We start from the raw sequence: 15,843 nt of genomic DNA, 5'->3' as shown, positions 1-15,843 counted from the left end.
TCAGACTTGTTCCAAACAATCAGGTTAAAATTACATGATAAAAATAAATACATCCTCACAGTAACTGCACTTGTAGAGTTACTTTCTGGTGTGGATCTGTTGGTGTTTATTCAGCTGATGTGGATATTTAAAAGTCTTCTCACACAGGTCACATTTATAAGGTCTCTCCTCAGTGTGGCTAAACATGTGTCGTTGTAACTGTGCATCTGTTGCAAACAGTTTCTCACACTGATCACAGCAGTAAACATCATTTCCAGTGTGAATCCGTAGGTGAATATTTCGGTAGTGTTTGTTGCTGAAACTTTTTCCACAAAAGTCGCAGCTGTACGCCTTAATTCCAGAGTGGGTATCTAGATGCCTCTGTAAGTCGCTATTTTGAGCAAAAGCCTTACCACACAACTCACAGCTGTGTGCTTTAAATCCACTGTGGGTGACTTGGTGTTTTTTTAAGTGTGCAGCCTGGGTAAAAGACTTTCCACACAACTCACAGCTGTAAGGTTTAACTCCACTGTGGATGAGTTGGTGAGTTTTTAAGTCTCCAGCCAGGGTAAAAGACTTTCCACACAAGTCACAGCTGTAAGCTTTAACTCCACTGTGGATGAGTTGGTGAGTTTTTAAGTCTCCAGCCAGGGTAAAAGACTTTCCACACAAGTCACAGCTGTAAGCTTTAACTCCACTGTGGATGACTTGGTGTCTTTTTAAGTTTTGAGTCAGGGTAAAAGACTTTCCACACAACTCACAGCTGTAAGGTTTAAATCCACTGTGGATGACTTGGTGTCTTTTTAAGTTTCCAGCCTGGGTAAAAGATTTTCCACACAGGTCACAGTTGTACGCTTTAACTCCACTGTGGATGTGTTGGTGAGTTTTTAAGTCTCCAGCCAGGGTAAAAGACTTTCCACACAACTCACAGCTGAAAGGTTTAACTCCACTGTGGATGACTTGGTGTTTTTTTAGGCTTTGAGCCAGGGTAAAAGACTTTCCACACAAGTCACAGCTGTACGCTTTAAATCCACTGTGGATGAGTTGGTGTCTTTTTAGGTCTCCAGCCTGGGTAAAATTCTTCCCACACTCATCACAGCTGTAGGTTTTCTCTCCCTTTCTTCTGTGAGGTTTGTCGGCCTCCTGAGAGCGCTGACTTCTTGCTCCATGTTGGTCCTGCAGTGACAGAGATACAAACAGAGGCAGTGAGTGAAATGCAGTCGTGGAACAAACTGAAACTTCCTCCATTGGTGGAACGTGTCAAAAAACACATTGTTGGTGTGTTACCACCACCTTCTGGTGATAGTATCACATTACAATGATGTGCTACAATGAGAGTTGTAATGAAAATGACATTATTGAAGAAATATTGATCAGTAGAGAAACTCTTTTACTCATAAAAAATTGTGAGTTCAACTGATGATATTGTTGTTTCAATGTGTGTAGAGAAAATATGATCTTTGTATTTTCTTGTAACTTCTGTGGTTTTTGGTTGTGAATGTAGATTCTGTATATATGGAGGAGCCCAGGATGGAAAAGATAAAGCTGCTGTTAACATGTTTTTAAAAACCAACCAGCTGTACACACAGTTTCAATAACAGTGTAACTGTGATGTTTTTCTCACCTTTTGTGTTGAAGTCATTGTTTCCTCTGTAGTGGCTGAGCTGAGTCCAAATGGCTGAAATTGTTCCTCTGCTGCACCACCAGACTCTTCTCCTCCTGTTACTCAGCTGGGACACAAAAAGTATATATATGTATTGTATCCCTGACAAAAAGAAGCAGAGCAAATAAACATGACTAAACTCCTCAGTAACAACAATACCTATGAAGCTTCAAGGTGAAACCCCAGAAGCAACTACAAAAAGAAAGTCATCAGTTGCCTACAACAACTTGAAAGGGAAAAATCACTGACCCCCCTGCATATCACCGCCTTTACCCAGGGGATGCTACACCCTGTATATATGGACATCCATAGATCCACAAAGACGGAGTCCGGATCAGTCTCAATGGTAGCAGTATAAACTCAGCCACCTACAACATTTCCAAGCACCTCATTACCATCCTAGCTCCCCTAGGATGGTAATGAGGTTTTTAAAAAACATTTTGAAACTCACTTTGTTAATGTGGAATTCTAAAATTATTTTACAAATGGAGAATTTATTCTACAATTCATCATCTAAGCATCTAGGAATTGTGTATTTCAATGTGTGTGGCTATTGTGGTTCTCCATATGGTGGTACAAATAGAGGACAGAGGAAGTGGCACACATCACGAGGGGGTACATGTTATAGGTGTTAACAACACACAGTGTGGTTGGCTAGGTTAACTCACAAGCAGAATTTAGCTGTGCCTGACTACAATAGAGACTTTCTTCTTTAGATGTTTCTGAAACAAGAAGGTGTAGTAAACAGATTTGTTTCAGAAAAAGGGGTAAAGTAATTAAAACGACATACATAAGCACAGAATGTTTTAATCCTACTAACACATACACACACATGCAATGAAGCTCATGAATACCAGATGGTATTTTAAGCCTGTGTTTCTGATTTTATCATCTTGTTCGGTTCACTTAGTGAGATGAGAAGGGATATATGAACTAGTGGACTAATATTATATTAGGAAAGATGATTGAATGATAGCAGGGGTGAACAGAATGCAGCAGAGGGTTTAAATGAGTGAGACTAACAGATTCTTAGTTTCTTGTTCCTGATGATCAGATAAACCAGAGGTTCCCAAAGTGTGGGGCCCGCCCCCTAGGGGGGGCGCAGAGCCATTGCAGGGGGGCGCGGTATGAAAAGAAAAAAAAAAAGAGAAGAGCGCTTGGACACTGTGGACAGGTTTTTGACGGGGCTCCCACATGAACGCAAAGCAGGAGATGAAGCATCACCAAATATGTTTCCAAACCAACTTCCTTCCAAGCCAAAGACAGGAAAATATGGTGAAGCATATCTTCCCTTTGGCTTCACCTGCACAAGTGCCAAGGTAGGTCTCCCCTGCAAAATTAGTTTCCCTGCGTCGGGAGCAGCGCTGGGCTCTCCAAATCACGGACAAACAGGATCCCACATTCTTGATTTTTAGTTCACAAACACTTCTTGTAATAACTAACTACTCCTGACATTTTGGACATGTTATCTCTTTATGCAGTAAAGTTACAGTGGGATACAAATAATATCAGGCTGATCCTGCCGTAATTTGTTCCCCCTGTTCAAATCACGGACAAACAGTATCCCACAGCTGTTTTTGTTTTTGAACCCATTTTGCACAGAGAGGCATTCTTTGAAAAATGTATTGATAGTAATGTTGAATATTATTACACAGGAAAAAAAAAGAACTACACGTAAAATAATTACACCGTGACGCCTCTGCCACACACGCAGTTACTGTCCCTCCATTTAGAAAGGCAGAGGGGTCACGGTGTAATTATTTTACGTGTAGTTGTTTTTTCCCTGTGTAATAATATTCAACATTGCTATCAATACATTTTTCAAAAAATGTCTCTCTTTGCAAAATGGGTTTAAAAACATAAACAGCTGTGGGATACTGTTTGTCCGTGATTTGGAGAGCCCAGCGCGTGCTCCTCACCAAGGGAAAACCAATTCTGCAGGGGAGACCTACCTCAGCACTTGTGCAGGTGAAGCCAAAGGGAAGATATGCTTCACCATATTTTTTAGTCTTTGGCTTAGAATGAAGTTGGTTTGGAAACATATTCAGCGATGCTTCATCTCCTGCTTTGCATTTCTGTGGCCGCCCCATGCTAGCAGTGTCCAAGCGTTTTGTTTCCCCCCCTCTTTCATGCCGCGCCCCCCTGTATTGGCTCTGCACCCCCCCTAGGGGGCGAGCCCCACACTTTGGGAAGGTCTGAGATAAACGATGAGTTTAAAATCCAGTTAAGGAACGAAGAAATAAAAGAACTCAAAGATGCTAAGTTTTTAGGAATAATTTTTGATTTACGTCATAAATTTGACAAGCATGTAAGGAAGATTGCTAAGACAGTCAAGGCTAATCTGAATTGTTTTAAGTTAATTCGACAGTATATACCTACTTCAGCAGCTCAGTCATTTATGCATTTGTCACGTTCCTGGGTCTTTTGACCCAGTGTTTTGAGTTCTAGTTCATTTTTGATGTTTATGGTTTATGTTTAAGTTCTTTAGGTCAGCGAAGTTCATTTGGTTATTAGATTCCTCTTGTATTTTCTTCCCCTGTATTTAAGTTTCCCTCACCCTTTGTGTTTCATGCTGCGTGTCTTATGTTATCAAGTTTGTATTGTCATGTCTGCGTCTCATGTTTCCTGTTTTATTTTAAAGGTCTGTGTCCTATGTCAGTGTAGTCAGCTTTGCTTCCTTTGTCTCGTTATGTCAGACTAGTGTCAGCTGTTTCCCCATGTGTTTCCACTTCCCCTAATCACCCTTGTGTGTATTTAGTCTGTGTTTCTGGTCATTCTGTGTCAGGTCGTCTGTTGTTCACGCCATGTTTCCCATGCCATGTTTCTAGATTTCATGTTCAAGTTTTTCATGTTGTTTGTTTAGTTCTTGCAGTTTAGGATAATGTTAGTTTTACTTCAGTTTGCCTTGCCCTTTGTTGTACCTTGTTCTACCAGCCTCATTAAAAGACTCACTTTTTGTTAATTCAAGTTTTGTTCCACGTTCCATTTTGTCTGCATTTTGGGTCCTCTACGTCACTCCATACAGTCTGTGTCTGCCAGACTGTGACAGCATTCCATGATATTCTCTCATTTTTCATATTGTATGACAGTTTGGACCCAAGCAGCACCATTTACAATTCAGCCTGTGATATCCTTATATAACCAATCTTTAAAAATAATGGATAAAAAAAATCTGTTCGATGGCATCATTTAGGGCTGCACAAAAAAATATAAAAATTAAAGTTGAAAATAAAATAACTGTACAACAAAATAAACAATACACAAATATACAATATAGAAATATATAAGAATATATGAAGAAATATAGAACAATGACAGCAGCTGTACAAGTACTAAATGGAAATGAAGAAATATAATGTCCAGAGTTGTGCAATCCGCATGTGAAAGTGTCTTGTGCAGTGCAAATATGCTCAAACTGATTTATTTAAGTGACTTCAGTGATAAAGTGATTCGATTAGATGATCATCAGCAACATCACTGTGTGTGAATGGACTTGAGAAGACTGTCTGAGTTTCACATTTGCCATACTGGGAGTTGATGGCAAAGGAAGAGACACAAAAGTGTGAAAGACAAAAGGCAAAGCTGAAGAAGAACAACCCACTGGGCCTCTGACACGCTACAACCGTGAACTGCTGCAGATGTGGGAGAGAGACAGAAGCTGTGAGAAGTGGGGAGAAGAAAGCATGGAGGAAAAATGAAGGCTGTTGTTGTTAATGTGTGAACACACGAAAATTGGGTTGGAAAACTGTTGCCGACTGTCTTGTGGAGGTTGAGAAAGAGTCCGTAGGATCGCAACAAAGGTAAAAATGAAACACACACTAACACACATAAACAGAGAAATGTGAAGGAAGGGCAGTTTTAAGGACATGCCCTGCTGAATCTGCAGCTCCACTGCACACACCGCCATTAACCCTGCCTACTAACACACACACACACACACACACACACACACACACACACACACACACACACACACACACACTGAAGATCAGCTTGTTATCTGTCATCAGTGTTAAAATAGTGTAAATTTAACAGACACTTGTTATCAAATGCTGAGTGTATCCACTGCTGACAATTAACTCTCCAAGTTACAGGACAATAGGTGAAACTTTTGGTGAAAGGGGGAAAAAAAAGAAGGAGAGAGTCTGGTACGACCAACCAGTGATCACATCAGACAATAAATTTAGTTGTTACAGTTTTTTACAGACGCATTTCGCAATACTTAGGTCACTTTTGCAAAACTCCTCACACAGTGAGCACAACAGAAGTCTATGTGGGCTAAACTGAGGATCAGTTATCATTGTTTTGGCACAAAATGCATTCAATGACTACATCTCTCAAATTTCATGAATTATTTTCTCACTCAGACACAACAACTGCCAAAAATCTTTGTACGTACAGGACATTTTGCATGTACTTACATAATGTTTTCAAAACTGTTAAACTTATGGTCAAAACAATAACATAATCCAAAACTGAATAAGACAGCAAAATTCAACAGCAATATTTTATTGAAACACATTTTAAATCTAAAAATGCAGTTTAACCAGCCACAGCTGATTCTCATTGTAGATGAACATCCACACAGGTGTTACTCCTTCAATTGCATTACAAAAGGAGACAACTGCTGAATAGGTTTGTTTTGTGATGTAAACATGGACCCAGCCAGAAATGGAGAAGTGGTTGAAAGAGGAAGAAGAGTGGCTGGGAGGGGGCGAGGAATACATATGCGTGGTGGAAGAAGAATAAGAGGAAGGTCAAGAGCTGTAGTCGCAGATGAGATCAGAGCTACTGTAATTGATCATGTAGTAAATCATGGTCACTCAATGAGAGAGGCTGGTCAGAGAGTGCAGCCAAATCTGCAACGCTCTACAGTGGCATCTATTGTTAGAGTTTTCCGGCAAACCAACAGGTAACTTGTATTCTGCAAGGGCATTTGCACATTTCAGAAGTAAATAAGCTTTTGTGTAATTGTTGTTGCATTTCTGCTTAGGACTCAATGGTTACCTCACACAGGAGGGAGAAAACGGATGTTCACTGATGTGCAGGAAACTGCCATTGTTGATACAGGGAGTGCAGAATTATTAGGCAAATGAGTATTTTGTCCACATCATCCTCTTCATGCATGTTGTCTCACTCCAAGCTGTATAGGCTCGAAAGCCTACTACCAATTAAGCATATTAGGTGATGTGCATCTCTGTAATGAGAAGGGGTGTGGTCTAATGACATCAACACCCTATATCAGGTGTGCATAATTATTAGGCAACTTCCTTTCCTTTGGCAAAATGGGTCAAAAGAAGGACTTGACAGGCTCAGAAAAGTCAAAAATAGTGAGATATCTTGCAGAGGGATGCAGCAGTCTTAAAATTGCAAAGCTTCTGAAGCGTGATCATCGAACAATCAAGCGTTTCATTTAAAATAGTCAACAGGGTCACAAGAAGCGTGTGGAAAAACCAAGGTGCAAAATAACTGCCCATGAACTGAGAAAAGTCAAGCGTGCAGCTGCCAAGATGCCACTTGCCACCAGTTTGGCCATATTTCAGAGCTGCAACATCACTGGAGTGCCCAAAAGCACAAGGTGTGCAATACTCAGAGACATGGTCAAGGTAAGAAAGGCTGAAAGACGACCACCACTGAACAAGACACACAAGCTGAAACGTCAAGACTGGGCCAAGAAATATCTCAAGACTGATTTTTCTAAGGTTTTATGGACTGATGAAATGAGAGTGAGTCTTGATGGGCCAGATGGATGGGCCCGTGGCTGGATTGGTAAAGGGCAGAGAGCTCCAGTCCGACTCAGACGCCAGCAAGGTGGAGGTGGAGTACTGGTTTGGGCTGGTATCATCAAAGATGAGCTTGTGGGGCCTTTTCGGGTTGAGGATGGAGTCAAGCTCAACTCCCAGTCCTACTGCCAGTTTCTGGAAGACACCTAGACACAGAGTGGGGTGATCATGGCTTTTTCAAAAAAAAAAAAAAAAAAAAGAGATATCAGCTGTATAAACTCCAGTTTTTCTTGAATGTAATTAACATAATGAAGCATGATAAAAAAAGAAAAATATCACCTTGTAACTCAGAAAAATAATCAAATCAACAAATCTTATTCTGAGCAGTTTTGTAATGGAACAATTTTCTTTCTACAGTCTACATCCAAAGTGGCAGCATGGTGACATTTCAGGCGCAGTGCAAGTTGTCTAGACATATCCAAGAAGATGATCTTGAATGGAGACTGGTTAGGTCATATTACATATTGTTGGTGAATGAGACCTTAGTCTTAGAAATGGGGAAAAAAAGGAGAGTGATCACATGGCCAAATGAGTCATGGTCAGGGATCAGGCTCCTTTAGAAGAGAAAGTTAGAAATGGTGAATACAGTGTTTCATACATGTGAAAATATAAGTAATTCACTGTGGCCTTAATTGTCACTGGATTGCAACCGAAGGCACATCCCTGGGAAATTTCTGATGAATATATAAGAATAAGTGAGGGAAGACCAAGCGGCAAACTTGGACAACAACTGCAGTTCCTCAAGTGGCCACTTGGGGCTGAATAAGTTCCCATAGACTCCCATGTTCAAAAGGCCAATCTTAACAGCATTAAAAAGCATATTTACATCTGGGTACAAAAACTAGTTTTGACCTCTATGGATAGCTTCCCTCTGAAAGCTCTGTTCAGTGGTGTGGCCACTCGTGTTCGGGTCAAATCTGACCAATTTACATCCGATTGCCTCGAGACCTTATGATATCCTCCACACTATACACTTGAACATATAAAAGTGATGAGCACCTCTTTCACTGCATTTTGAGTGTTTTAATCAACTTTGTTACATCAGTGGTGTTCCCGGTCCCGGACCGCCATAGAAAATGAATGGGAATCCCCACCCCCCTTGGCCTCTCACCCCCTGTATGGGCCACTGAATGACAAATGAAAGGCCCACTTTTTATAAAGAAAAAGAAAAAAAAGAAAAAAAGAAAGAAAAGAAAAAAAAAAAAAAAAAGCATTACTATTGTATGTGTATCAGTGGATGGTGTGTATACAAATTCTTGTATTTTGGGATTACTTAGTGCAAAAAAATAAAAATACATAAGCAAATATTAACGAATTCTGCATGATGTCTGATTCATTCCAGTAACATATATTGAAATTATGAACAGAGATGTGTCCCTGTTTTACACAAGAAAACACTATGTAATGCTACATGTTGTTAGTGTTTTTTAGGTCATTGTTTTGTGGGTGACAAAGTGTGTTTGTCGGCTGTCAACGTTTGCTAGTGTTCTGGAAGAATGAGTTTATTTGAGACCTGAATAAAGTGTTTTGGTAGTTGTAGTGCATTTTGAATGTGAAATGAACTGCTTTGCCAAGCTCAGGGTCAGTTAGGAGAATTGTGTGAAGAGTTTTGCAAAAGTGACCTAAGTATTGAGAAATGTGTCCTAGCGGCTGTAAAAAACTGTAATATAGTAAATTGTCAGATGCTTTCTGCTTGATCGGTGCAGGACAAGTAATTTACTGTATGGACCAAATTATCTTTTGTGATAATATATTGAACATGCATTTCTGTTATCCTGTCAACTTAGTGGGTTAATAGCTGATTTGCAAATTAGTTGATTGTTACTAGATCAGGGAAAGATGACTGGATTATAAAACAAGTGAATAAGATGTAACAGAGGGTTGAAATGAGTTTCTTGTTCCTGATGCATGGGTGAAGCTTGCACCCAGATACACACCTCTGAATACATAAGAGAAATACACGACAACATGTCACATGTTTTGTGTTGGAAAGAGAAGAAAAGTTAAATAAAATGATTGGGTCTGTGAAAATGAAAAAGGAGTGAAAAAGCACAGACCTGGGGAAGGTCTGTGCTTCTAGTGATGAAACACTGCCATGAAGTGTTTACGAAGCGTTTAATGGTGAACATTAGTGTTGTGTGAACTGTGCAGCTGCTAATAAAAAGGGGGAGAAATTTCTCTGTGTATCTTGCAGGTGGAACTAGGTCAGTTGGCCCCAGACTTTCCAGAATCATGTGATATTCTTGAGCACTTGTGGGCAACCAGTAAATATGATGTGAGGAACATGAACAAAGGTAGTGACTCTTAAGTCTGATTTCAGACCATGTAAGCATCAGTCATCAACTAAAGCCAGAAGCATTGGCTGCAACACTGCATGGCAGATTCTAATCCATACAGCATGTTGTTTCACCAGGAAGCAAAACTTTTCCTGTGATTTCTGGCAGATTTGGGGGTTTTGTCTTAGTACCAGACTGATTCTGCCAGTTAGGTTTGGGTTGTTTTCTTTTTGTAAGAGAAAGACAGGTTTTTTTAAATGTATATTTAGACATGTCCTGAACAAGGCCTAATATGGTTTTGTTTTGTTTTTTTATAACAGTGCACTTACTTCCTTGACAGAAAAGGAGGGTTGACCACATGATTTACAGCAGCACCTCTGGAGTCTGATGATCCAGACCGTCAGGTCTCCAGGACGCTCCACTGCTATTGTTTTTTTTTTCCTCTCTCTGAGGGTCTTTGTAGAGGATTCGGCACAGACACAGACAGACATGAGTGAAGATGAAGCAGGATGCGGAGTGAACACAGAACATCTTAGTGTTGGGCTCATTATCATATCACTGTTGAGCTCATAGTGTGAAAACAAGTGAGTGACATTACTTAAGAAAAGTCACTGCTTACAGTAGTTTTGATTGAACAGATGGAATGATCCATAATTTGGGAAAATTATGGCAACAGTAGTGTTTTTAATGATTTGGGGAAATAACTGCACATGGCACACTTGCGTCTGTGGTGTGGGATGCCTTATTACTCCTATCACCCAACAGTTGTTTGCAAGAGTGAAGTTTGTATTTACTTACTGATTTTCGTTTCTAGGTAATTGTGGTGTGGATGCAGGCTCCAGGCGGAGCCAAGAGTTAGACCCACTTAACATGACATTAATACTGATTTTATTGTCTAACACAGGGTTTACAGGGCTGGAGCGAAATTACTCTGGAGAAGAAGCCCTGATATTGCCTGAGGAATGATCTAACAAACCCTTTTCTTTTGTTATTCTCCTAGTTCTGATGATTTGACTCATGGGAGAGACCATGTGTCAAAAGGAGGGATTCCAGGTTTATCCAGGTTTAACATGAAACAATGCTTTCTATGTTTTCCACGAGTTTTTTCATGATGATTCTTTCCATGGCTTTTTTTTTACTATGATTTGTGGGATTAACCGTTCATGTACAGGTATTAAACCTCTACAAGGGGGTAAATCAATGTTCAGATAAGATCGTTGGTGTGACCTTTCTAATCATTTCATAAATGATATGCATTTACACGACTCTCCGAACATCAAACTCTTTTAGAGTCCTGAGCCTGAGTAAACGTGACTGGAGTAATTATAGCATGTGCATTTCACAGTTAATTGACTAATAATTACTTGAGTACATTCTGCATGGTAGTGAGACTGTTTTCCTAGCATGTAAGTTCCTGATGCATAAGTGCATTAGGTCCTCATTGTCTGAGGAAACAATAACAGTTGTGAGTTCTTTTGACATGTGTACTGAATTCTGACAAATTGTTTGACACCCTAAAGGTAGGATTTTGGGTTCGTCACATTTCATTGAGGGATTTATGATAGGCCGTAAACATGCCTGAAGCACCTAAAGAATGAGGTAGTTCTTCCAGTGTTAAATGCGATTGTTTTGGTTTCCCCAATCACTGATGTGGGCACAGTAAAGATAATTGTAAATGCCTTTGAGAGAGTTTACATTGTTTAAATGGGTCTATTGCCCAACAATAGTAAAGAGTACAGTACACTGCATAGATAGAGAGGAAAGATCTATCAGTGTTAGATTTGTATTGTCTATGGTCATTTATGCTTAGAAATATCTACCCATATATGCTTAGAGGTGTATAATCGATTGTGTAGTGATAGGATGTGTGATCTTTAGTAGGCTGTAAAAGGCTTTGTGTGCATTCCAGAGCTCTCTGACTTTCACACCCACATTTTAGGAGCATGGGAGAGGTCGTACCTCACATGCATACCTATGTAAGATGTCATATGTTAATGAACCTATGCATATTCATGTACCTGTGGAAAAGTAGAGGGATATTTTGCTGCAATTTTTGCTGCTATTTTATAATCATCATTACCATTCCATTAATTATTAATATTGATATTGCATTTAGATGTTTAAACATATTGGCACCCAATTAAGCTTTTATTACAGGTGCAGTTATAACCACTTTAAACTGCTGAGTTGAATTTATAATCTTAAATGTTTATATGCAGACTCCATTGTAAAAGAAAGGCCTAACGCGGAGTATACTCTGTGCCAGAATAAGACAGGAAACTGCAGGTTTGCAGGGCAGGCTTTCTGCAGAAGTGAAACCGAAAGTAGAGTCTGAGTGGAAGTATTTTGAGCAGGTTATGAACAATCAGGTTATTTGTATTATCTTTTATGCATTTATATCTTTTGATTAAGCTTTTAGTAGAGGTTCTTGATTAAAACATTTATTCAGTAGATTACATATACATAGTTTCAGTTCGGTTATTACATATATGAGAGTGGCTTCTGTCTCTCTGTCTGGTGAGAGGTCAGGAGCTAGGCGGCGAGGTGAAATGGGGTTCAACTGTGGTTAGCACCCTATTTGGTTAGCACATACACACACATACAGTTAGAGAGGTTCATTTGTAGGTGAAAGCAACTGGGGTCAAGCGAAGGAACGGCGTTTGTTCAGTTCTCTCCCGTGCACGTGAAACATAAAGAACTTTGCCTACTTCGTGTCTTGCTTGCTGTGTAATTACATTGTCTTCAACGTTCCAGCGAATAGGTTCAAGCTACAAACCTATCAATCAGTCTGTTGTAAAATTTAGCTCAGAAGTGTTTGATATATGTTGGCAGTACATGGCCACGTCTGGGTTTTACCCCAGACTTTGAAAGCACTAATATTGAAGTTAGTTTATGCTTGTGGTATTCATTTACCTATAGGTTCTTATATAGTCACTGTCCTTTATGGTAAACCTCTGGACAGGGCAAAGCAAAAGGCACAAAGGAGTGTGTGTGATGGTTAGAATATCCAGAAACCTAAAGTATGTATCAGCAGCAGAATGGACTTGAAAATAAGTGCCCATGTTTGTTTCAGTTCTATGAAGCTTTGAATATTTTGGATTAGTAGTACTGCTGTGTTTGTTGCATCATATTGCTGTAATTGTTTATATGCTTTATATATTCTGAGGTAAGTTGATCTATAGTGTTACATCATATTCTATAAGGATGTTATGTGTTTGTATACTTTCTGCCCAGTTTGACCCATTTAGCAGAAGTCAGCCTGTTTAGGCTGTGATATCTATTCTGTATGACTTAAAGCAGTTATGACATGGTCTGATTTTCTCACCCAGTAAGCTAATATTTAATATATCAGTCTACTTTTCATTTTATCAGAAACAGTTATCACAGTTCTAACATTTTCTTGATACACATATACATAAGCATTGAGCCAAATTCGGTAATGCCAACAAAATGAAATAACAATATATAATACATCTATATATACACACTGTCAAAGATACTTGTCTTTGAGTGAATATTTAAGGTGATAGGAAATATAAATAAATGCAATCTTTACTGAAGCTCAGTATTTGACAAAGTTCAAGTTCACTGCTGTAATAACTAATAATGACTAATATAAAAATAACTTTAATATTTGCAATATTATAATTATATTACCAAAGTGAGATGACTTTACTCTCACCATAAGAAGAAGTACGCCGCCTTCACGGATTCTTTTTGATGGTAGCGATCAGGCGGAGACTTTTACTTCCAAAATCAGTCTTTATTTGCGCTGGAAGAAAATAAAATACAGATGCATCTGGAGTCCTATTCTAAAGGCTGATTTCCTTCCCCCCGGCTTGTACCTGTGGCTTCCTGTCCTGTCCTGGGGGTTGGCTGTTCTCCTGCCCTGCATCCTTTTGTTTATATTCCAAGACTATTTTTCTATATGTCTCCAAAAGTTGAATCTGTTCATCTGGACGTAGCGTTTTGTGGGAGAAACATTTCGTCACTCATCCAAGTGACTTCTTCAGTCTCTGCTGACTGCAGGTTTCCCCAACCCTTATAAACAGTACATTTGCATAATGACTGAAACCAGCCCACTGAAGGAACAATGGGCTGTGAGGTCAGTTCCTTAATCATAATTATGCAAATTCTCATGACCATTGATCAACAATCAAGGGTTGGGGAAACCTGCAGTCAGCAGAGACTGAAGAAGTCACTTGGATGAGTGACGAAACGTTTCTCCCACAAGTCAAAGGAGTTTGCAAAGAAAAGCGTCTGGACTTGTTTAAGTTGCTTGAAGACGTTTCACCTCTCATCCGAGAAGCTTCTTCAGTTCTAAGGTCAAATGGCCGAGAGTAATAAGATTTAAACCCAGTGGAATCCACAACTTAAAGAAGTCCAGACGCGTTTCTTTGCAAACTCCTTTGACTACGATGACCTGGATGACTGAGAACCTTCACAGACATGTTTCTCCCACAAAACGCTACGTCCAGATGAACAGATTCAACTTTTGGAGATTTACTTTCCTGGATGATTGAGAATGCATCAAGACGATATTTAGTGTGAATGCTTGTAAAAGCATTCACAGTATTGTTGTTGTAATCTTTATTAGTGTGAATGCTTGTAAAAGCATTCACAGTATTGTTGTTGTAATCTTTATTATTAGTGTGAATGCTTGTAAAAGCATTCACAGTATTGTTCTTCTAATCTTTATTAGTGTGAATGCTTGTAAAAGCATTCACAGTATTGTTCTTCTAATCTTTATTCTATTTTATTATAGATTCCGTACGTTTTTTGTACTGTATCTCCTTCAAAACCGTTCAACTTAGAAAAACCATTCAAACACCGTTAGATTCCTCTTCTTTAGGACATGACTGCTTCTACTTTTCTCATTTTTAACATTTATATTTTTAAAATTATTTAACTTTTTTCAACAAAAATTTCCCATGTATTTCAATGGGGAGACCCTTCAAATTCTTCTTCAACTCACTCCTCTTTAAACTGTATCTACTTCCACATACGTTGACATAGGACCACCATTCAAACTTTAAAACGAAGCCAAGACATTCAACTATTCAACTTCTATTCATCTTTTCAATATCTATTATACTTTATCTTCAGTTCCAGTTTAAGTTTCATGATGTTTTTTCACCCGTTTCAGAGTTTATAATGGGTGTGTATGGGACGGAATGTTGGGGCTAGAGTGAGACAGCTCAACTGCCAGAGTGAGAGGAGCAAAAAAATTAATCCTAAAATCTTTTTTAAAACTGCTGCTGTGTCCGCAGCGTTTGCTCTACAGGTCTGATTTTACCCTCAAAACGTAGCCATCGCTGTCCTCTTTCATCCAATGTGTTTACTATTGTACTAGGTGTTATGGTTCTTTCATAAATGTCACCAAAGCACAGCCTCCTCCCTCCAACTCCTCCATAGACTCTAATGTTAAAATGGCTCAGAAGGTTCGTTTGAAAATCAGAAGAGCATGGTGTCTTTACACTGTCACCACGTCCATATAATAAACTCCACAGGCATGAAAACTGAGAATTAGGTAGACTGGACATTGCTGCCGCTCACGGTGAAAGAATTTCGTCAATAGGACCTGTACTTTTAATTTGGGAAGGATTTGTTTCGGCCTGACTTTTCTGTTCATTTTAAGCAGCAAAAGTGAGGTGCATGTCTGTGTGCGTGTGTACTGAGCCATTGGGTGCAGTCACTATAGCAACCAGGCTCACACCTGCCTGCCTAACGAGCTCTGTCTCTCACTGTGCCAAGATTCATCTTAAACACTTCTCTTTCAACTGCTGCTGTGTCCACAGTGTTTGCTCTACAGCCATCATTTTACCCTCAAAACGAAGCCATCGTTGTTCTCTTTCCAACAGCAAGTCTTTCAAAGCTCAGAGATGTAAACCTTTAAAACTGTGTGGATCCAAGTGGAGGGATTACACTTTAGTCATTCAGTGATTCAAAGAATATGACCTTTTAATATTCATTCAGATGTTTTCTGACTCTAAATTTTCTGTTCTCATTTCTTAGGTTTTCGAAATTTTAATTTAAAAACTTTTCAGCTATTTTCCAACTTCTTCTGTGTGAACATCAGCTTTCAAAAGTTCTGCACTTTTGTTTTCAGGTTAAAAACTCTGCATTTTCCAGCTCATTCAAC

At 39.3% G+C, this 15,843-nt stretch overlaps 1 long non-coding RNA gene across 1 annotated transcript; it reads right to left on the bottom strand.

The window, feature by feature from the left end:
• Positions 1-1,650: 1,650 nt before the first annotated feature.
• LOC109199025 (uncharacterized) lies at positions 1,651-13,678 on the bottom strand. The gene is made up of 3 exons (XR_002059532.2): positions 13,384-13,678; positions 10,031-10,156; positions 1,651-1,709 (listed from the first exon to the last, which is right to left on the bottom strand). It is a non-coding gene; the product is annotated as an uncharacterized LOC109199025 (long non-coding RNA).
• Positions 13,679-15,843: the final 2,165 nt, after the last annotated feature.

Source organism: Oreochromis niloticus, linkage group LG3 (genome assembly GCF_001858045.2).
Source record: "Oreochromis niloticus isolate F11D_XX linkage group LG3, O_niloticus_UMD_NMBU, whole genome shotgun sequence".
In the NCBI taxonomy this organism is placed as follows: Eukaryota; Metazoa; Chordata; class Actinopteri; order Cichliformes; family Cichlidae; genus Oreochromis; species Oreochromis niloticus.
This window is presented reverse-complemented; position numbering and strand designations above follow the sequence as displayed.